This window comes from Vicia villosa, unplaced genomic scaffold (genome assembly GCF_029867415.1).
Source record: "Vicia villosa cultivar HV-30 ecotype Madison, WI unplaced genomic scaffold, Vvil1.0 ctg.000916F_1_1_1, whole genome shotgun sequence".
Lineage (NCBI taxonomy): Eukaryota > Viridiplantae > Streptophyta > Magnoliopsida > Fabales > Fabaceae > Vicia > Vicia villosa.
Window position 1 is genome coordinate 129,489 of NW_026705411.1, and position 8,186 is coordinate 137,674.

An 8,186-nucleotide genomic window follows, 5' to 3' on the forward strand; every position below is an offset into this window, starting at 1 on the left:
CTTTACAATGTTTGTGGTAGAATAGTACAAATACCTCTCTGTAAAGATGACTTCATGTCTCTTTACCGTAAACAGAGATTTAATTCAAGCTTCAACCTTGAGCTTCAAGCAAGGGACCCAAAAATAATTAATAATTAATTAGTTCCCCGAACTACATTAAGCTCTGACTTCCATTAGGGATATGTAGGCATGAGGTTCACAAGGAATCTCAGCGAGCTAATAAAATACCAAAAATAGTCAGTCTGTCAGTCTGTCTTCTTTTAATTCAATTCAATTCCTTCTCCTAACACAAAGGAGAAATTTTCCCAATAATCATTAGCAGCACAAACACATTTAGACACAGAGAAGGTTCCTGTAGAGTACTACAGATATGTAGGGTGTTTAAACACTTCCCTATTTATAACCGACCTCCCGGACTCCAGAATTTCTAGTCTAGGTGAAATCCCCACACTTAGAAAACTCGTAGGGTTTAGTTGAGATCTTTTTTCCCCTTTCCTACTCGTAGGACAAATAAGAAAGTTCGTGTGATATCGTAGGAAGAACTGAAATAAAATTCATCCCACCACGGGCGCATTCTCCTTCCAAATTTCGCGTGAAGGGTCTAGCATGCCGTCCTCCCAAGTGAAACAGGGAGGTAAAAAAAAACGACACCACAGTGAGGACGAGAGAGGGGAGGGTGGTGTGATGATGGCCGCTCGGAGAAGGAAGCTTCTCCGGCGCCGTTCGCCGCCGTCACGTGCTTGAGAGATGAAAACGAGAGCGGGAGCCTGAGTGGAATTGGGAACGTCGCATTTTTACCCTAGCCCCTTTCTTATTTCATTTTAATTAGTGATAGAATTAATCTCAGAATTAACTTTTAATTGAATGTGATTAATTAGGAACTAACTGAGTTTAGCTAACATTTACTCAGGTTAATTGGATTAAGAAACCTTAACTAAAATCTAATTGAACCAACATAATTTCTGATGAATCTACCTTGGGCCGTTTCGCTATTCACACCTCCACGTGGCCCGTATGCTTTTTGACAATTCTGAAACACAATAACAAAATCACCATGGGCCGAAAATGATGCTATTCACCCCTCCTGTAGGCCCAAAACGCCATTTTGGCATGCTATAACAAAATTCTCCTGGGCCTGTCCTTTGGGCCTTGCGCCCATTACTATTCACCACCATGAAATTCAGTTTTGCGCCCCTGTTTACATTTTTATTTTAGATTTTATTAATTTCTTTTGCCAATTTCTTTTAGGTGATAAATGCTAATTTTCTTCCTATCATTTTTAGACCTTCAAACACAATCGTTGACACATAAAAATGTTCATAAAAAAATAGTAATTGAAGGCTATTTCTTTTAGTCTTTTTAATTGTTGCAATTCAATTTTTTTCCCATAAAAAATCAATAAAAATAATAGTGCTTTTAATTTACTTTTGTGCTATATTTTGACTTGTTCTTTTTCATGCCTTTATGCTATTTTCAATATTCTACTTAGTGCCTTATTTTCATGTTCCTTTTAATCCTAACCTTAGGTAGAAACCATGATAATATTAGGTAGAAATTCCCATTCATATTAGGCTAGTTTACTTAGGCTAGTTTCTTTTTCTTTTACAACATAAAACATCTAAAAATACTCAAATAAAATCCCTTTAAAAAATACAAAGAAAACATTAAAAAAACATTAATAAAAAAGTGAAAATCATTAAAAAGGGAATGGAAGCTTGGATCTCCCTTGCTTTAGGGAATCATTCGAGTGCTTGGATCTCCCTTGCTTTAGGGTTCCATTCGGGCGTAAGTTCCCAAATTCTAAAAGACACAAACCAAAGAGTAACTCGAGTTTCCCTTGCTTTAGGGATTTCCTCGAAACGCTCAAAATCACTCTCTCACCTCCTTTCTTAAGGGCATTGTTATCTCCGCTCTATTGCATCCTAGGTCGATCCCTTATGCAAGAGCGCGAGCGTTAACTCCGCCCAACTAAAAAACACAAAAACAAACAGAAAATCTTGAGCCGAACTACGGCGCTCTGATTCCTGAAAAGGATACGTAGGCATCAAGTCGCGGGGCTTGAACGAGCACATTCGTAAATATTCCTTCTTTTCCCCATATTTCCTTTGCATTCATTCGCATGTAGGCATAGACATAATACACACCCTTTAGATAGAAACAAACATAGGTGGATACCATCGAGTACGATGGGCGCGAGGGGTGCTAGTACCTTCCCCTTGCGTAACCAACTCCCGTACCTTGATTCTCTGGTCGCAAGACCCTGTTCCTTCCTTTGTTAGGTTTGCTGATATTCCTTTCCCTTATGGGATAAATATATTGGTGGCGACTCTGTTCATTTTTCGCGAGCGTGCGACATCAGGTATCATCATTGGCCAAAAGGTTTTTGAAAAGAAAAGATTTGTTTTTAGTTTTGATTAAAAGATTTAGAAAAAGTTTTTTCTAAAAAAATAAAAGAGGAGGCCTTATAGGAAATCATTGGCCATGAACCAAGAAAGAAAAACAACAAAAGATATTGAAGATACTCTTGAAAGAAAAGAGATTGAAGAAAAGTGTGTAAAAAATGTTAGTATAGTGTAGAAATTAGAAATGGAGAATGAGGTTGAAGGTGTTAAAAAAGGGGTTTAGTTGTGAGAGAGTGAATTGAAAAATTGGTAATCGTTAGTTTTTTAAAAGTATACAAAGTGACTCAATTTATAGTGTAAAGTTAGGTTAAAATAAAAAAGGAAAAAATAAATTAACATTAATACTATTGACATAACAAAATTATTTGTTTTGATTTTATCTAAAATTAGAGAGAATCAAATCAACTAAATTTTAATGCCAATTGACTTGGACCAAAAGCTAAGCAAAAAGTACTATTTTGTTTTTGATTTTTTTAGCTATAAAATGCATAAAATAATGAATTATAATTAAAAATTAATATTTTTTTAAAAAATAAAAAATAAAACGAAAATTAGAATTAAAAATTCTTTTTTTGGATTTTTTTGAATATTTTATGATTTTTGGTGATTTTTTTTACTAAAAAATGCATAAAAGTGAAAATTGACTATTTAAAAAAATGTTTATTTAATTAGTGCGAAAATTTAAATTAAAATAATAAAAAAAATTCAATTTTTATGATTTTTGAATAAATGGAAATAAAGTTAGAATTAAAATTAGAAAATAAATAAAAAAGGATAAATGTTAGAAGTGAGATTCGAGCCCAACATCTCGCTCTTGTACCTTTTAACCTCAAATCCTTACCAACTGGGCTATGTCACTTATTTGAAATAAAATGACATTTGCAAATATATGAGGGCAAATTTTGGGGTATGACAACTGCTCCTGTTCAATCTTCTTAAACCTGAGGATGTAGAATGGTTTGTATGCCAATCGGTATCTGAAGGTGGAAGAGGATTAAACACTAGAATACTCAGAAATTTGCCCTTGCTGAGATAAGGACTTTTGCCGAAGATGGGCTTGAAGATGCCATCCAGGAGTTGGCAAGGTATTGTCAAAAATGGGCTTAAAGATGCCATCTGGTTCTGATAATATGAGAGCCAGAATGTGTCGTACGTTAGACTATATCTGAGCTTGAGAGGTGTAATGATGAGCCATACACTAGGCCATGTGCATGTTGAAGAATCTTAGAACGAGTCATCCATTAGGCTATATTAGAGAGTACCATTCATTAGACTGTATTAGAATGAGCCATCTACTAGGTTGTATTAGAGCGAGCCATCCATTAGGCTATAACAAAGTGAACCATCCATCAGGCTATGTCAGAGAGTGAGCCATCCATTAGGCTATAACAAAGTGAGCCATCCATCAGGCTATGTTAGAGAGTGAGCCATCCATTAGGCTATAACAAAGTGAGCCATCCATTAGGCTATCTCGTAAGGGACCACACATTAGGCGAGCCGTACATTAGGCTATATTAGAAGATATCGTACATTAGGCGAGCCATACATTAGGCTATATTGGAAGATACCGTACATTAGGCGAGCCATACATTAGGCTATATTAGAAGAGACCATTAGGCGAGCCATACATTAGGCTATATTGGAAAATACCGTACATTAGGCGAGATTAGAAGAGGTCGTACATTAGGCGAGCCATACATTAGGCTATATCTTTCTTTGATCGTGTCCACACCGTCTGAGGTGGCAGAATCAGATCTTGAAGGTTGATCGTGTCAGTACCGTTTGAGGTGGTAGAATTAGATCTTGAAGGTTGACCGTGTCAGCACCGTCCGAGGTGGCAGAATTAGATCTTTGAAGGTTGGAGATATTGTTTATCTGCTTGTACTTGTATCCTGAAAAAAAGGTAAAGTTAGTCTCTATGCAATGTCATGATGCATGTATTATGTGATGAGTTTCTCAAAATAAATGAGAAACTTGTATGTTGCGCACTATATGAAATGTATGGATATGTATATGATATATGATGCATGAACATGATTTATGCTATCTCCATATCACTGTGATTTTGATGTCTGATCTTTGTGTTGAAGATGCTCAGCTGGGGATTTCTGATCTCTACTTAGGGATGAGATCCATTTGAATGATTGATCTTGATGTACCCTGACTGGGGATAAGAGACATGAATAACCCTGTTTGGAGAAGAGAAAAGTGTCGGGGAACCGGCAGTGTCGAAGATGTAAACTCCGTTGAGGAACTAAGTCTCAGTTGGGACAAGAACGTTTGAATATATCTTCTTGAGGACTACTCTATGAGGATACGATCTTGTGAAGTCGACTCTGTGGGAAGACATGGATGCCTTGAACATTGCCCTCAGTATTTATAGTAACCGCCATTCTTGGACTTGTGTTAATTGGGACACATCAATGAGTATTTGATAGAAGTGTCAAACGGGCCTTGCATAGCTTTGCCCTAGCTAGTAGGGACTTTGAAGAGATTCGCCTCGTGAGGAACTTGTGAGGTGTGTACTATGGGTGACACGCCCCTAGTACTCATATACTTAGTATAATGCCCCTGACTGATGTGGAAGCAGCTTCAGACCCACTTGGATGCATGCCCCTAATAGTTTGGAATTCTTGAGAGATTATTGGAATATTGACTTAATTGCCCCAGATTGATTGGACAAAGCATGTCATGCCCCTTATATTCATTGACTTTTAATCAACTGAGTCAGACGTAAGAGATGTTACTGCTGAAGCGGTTTTGTCTGTCGGGATGACTTTTAGTCATTAGTCATACCCTGTGCAGGTTCTTCTTGACGCTAACATTTGAAATTATGTAGCAGAATATGTTTAATATTGAATTCATGAGATGCAATGCATATGTTTGTCTTGAATTTTTTGAAAAACATTAAAACAAAGGTGTAAAAGCGTGATATTTGTAAAAACGTGATATCAACTCAGCGTTTATGGCAACCCTTAAGGAGTCAGGATACCCTTTTGGTGACAGTATGCTTTCGAACTAACCATGCTTCAGTTAGGACTTTCAAGGTTTGTAACGTGGCTTGGTTCACAGTTTAAGAAATAAAGGATAATGGCTCAAATTTTATCAAACCGGTGATTTGGTTGTCAAACGTATCATTTTACCACAGGGTGATCCCAGAGGCAAGTGGACTCCCACTTATGAGGGACCATTTGTAATCAAGAAAGTATTCTCCAGCGGAGCCATGTTGCTTACCCTGTAAATGCGGACATAGTCAAAAAGTACTTCGCTTAAAGAAAAGCTCGCTAAGTTGAAAACCTGAAAGGGTGACTTAGGCAAAAATGAGCGTCTCGGTGGATTGAAAACCTGAAAGGGCGATCCAGGCAAAAATTAGAGACTAAATAAATAATTATCCCGGTAGGCTGAAAACCTGAAAAGGCAACCTAGGCAAAAGTTAGGGAATAAAGCGTACGACTATGTCCCGTTTGGCTACCCACTCACCTTCAAGGTTCAACACATCAAAGGCACCAATCAGTCCAATCATTTTCTTCCAACAAGTGAGGGATGAGATACTCGAAGACAGATTGGCAATAGCAGAGTTGAAACTTGATTGGATTGTTTTCACATAGCTATTTCCCTTTATAAGTACTTTTCAAAGATTTATGACAATTTCCTACTACTAGGATTTCCGTCTCCTTGTACTAATCCGCCTATTATGGCTCTCTTTCAAAATCAATACAGCTCATGCTCAAAATCAATGTTTTCACTTTTTCTGTTTTGAACGCGTAAACGTCCCAATGATAATTTTGAATGAACATATGCATTTGAATATGATTGATGTTTATAAGAAAAACAGGAATAGCATTCAGGTAATGTCCCAATCATTTGGACATCATCCCGAAACCAGCATCAGAAGAAAAGTTCCCCAACAGAGATACGTTTCTCAGCAGATTCCTCAATGAGATTTTTCTCTCCAACAAAGTGATTCGAGAAACCTTATTCCCCAGCAGGGCTGTTCAAGATCACTATCCCCAGAAGCCATGATCCTCCACACCAAGGCTTGTTCGAATAGTGCATCGGAGGATTACACATCTTTCTTATTTCCATTCAAGGTGCATCAAAATCAGAACTTTCAAATTACCTTTCATCCTCGAGCGGTAGTCAAAGATCCCTCAACAGAGTACCCTGGTCCGTAAGGAAGTTCCCTAGCTGAGTGTACTCAAACAAGATAGCAAAGATCATCAACAATCACAATGCCTTCATTTCCAAAATAGCAAGCAGGGATTTATTTTCCCAACCAGAAGTTTGATACGCTCTAAACTGCATAAGTCATGTCCATACTGCATACATCATACGCATATTCATGCATAGCATATAATGATTCATGACAAACGCATACATAACATGCACGTTTCTCATTTATTTGAGAATCTCAACGTATGCATTACATACATCATAACATTGCATGTCACTAACTTGGTTTTTTCAGGTAGACGAATATTCACAGCAAAGTTATTCTCAATCACATACAGTATTCTCCTGGATTCTATTCAGACAAACATTCCCCTCATATATAATTAAACCAAAGATTCATTCTGAAGAGATCTCTCTTTCCGAACCACCTATCAACTCAAAACAAGCAACACAGATCTAAGTCGATACCTTAGACGGTTCCTTAACGATCAGCTTCAAAGATCTAAAGCGGATACCTCAGACGGTTCCACAACGATCACCTTCAAAGATCTAAAGCGGATACCTCAGACGGTTCCACAACGATCACCTTCAAAGATCCAAAGCGGATACCTCAGACGGTTCCACAACGATCAACCTTCAAAGATCCAAAGCAGATACCTCAGACGGTTCCACAACGATCACCTTCAAAGATCCAAAGCGGATACCTCAGACGGTTCCACAACGATCAACCTTCAAAGATCTAAAACGGATACCTCAGACGGTTCCACAACGATCAACATTCAAAATCTAAAGCGGAAAAACTTTGGACAGTTCCGTAACGATCAGCCTCCAAGATTTAAAGCGGTAACCTCGGACGGTTCCGTAACGGTCAACGCAGAGGTTTTCAAATCCTTCATCAAGATATAATCAATGGATTCATTCTGATGAACAAACAATTAACACATTCGCCAGATGGCATCCGAAAGCCCATCTCAGGTAATGTTTTGATCTGCCAACAACATTTCTCAAGCCACATTCAATGCAATTTCCAACATCACTTCCGGTGGAAGTAAGTGAAAATTTTCAGGGCATCTAAATATTCAATCATCTTCTACCTTCAGATTCCAATCGGTCTCTTCAGGTTTAAGAAGATTGAATAAGGGCAATTGTTATACCCCAAAATTTGCCCGCATCTTTTTCAGAGAGAAGGCAACAGACATCTGTCGAAAAATTGGGAGTTTCATATAATCTTGGATTTTATTTCATAAATATCCTGATTTTATGAATACTCGGTTTTTAGAATATTTCTTATACGGTATTTTGGTTCGCTGTTGAATTTATTCTTACACAAACGCCAAATACTGTTTATCACTTGACACACGCTGTTTATTTGAGATTTATTTGCAGATAAATAGTACTGACGCAATTGGTACAGAATTAAATTTTTGCAGGCGCAGAGTCCGGGGGTTCAGACTGTACTGGTAACAATTAAATTATTATTAGTTTTTGTTTCCCACTAATTTTTGTACTATACTATATTGTTTTCAAATCTTTTCCTTTCTTTTCAAATCTATTTCTTTCAAATCAAATCATAACTTTATTCCATACATCTTTCTTTTCAAACCCTACCAT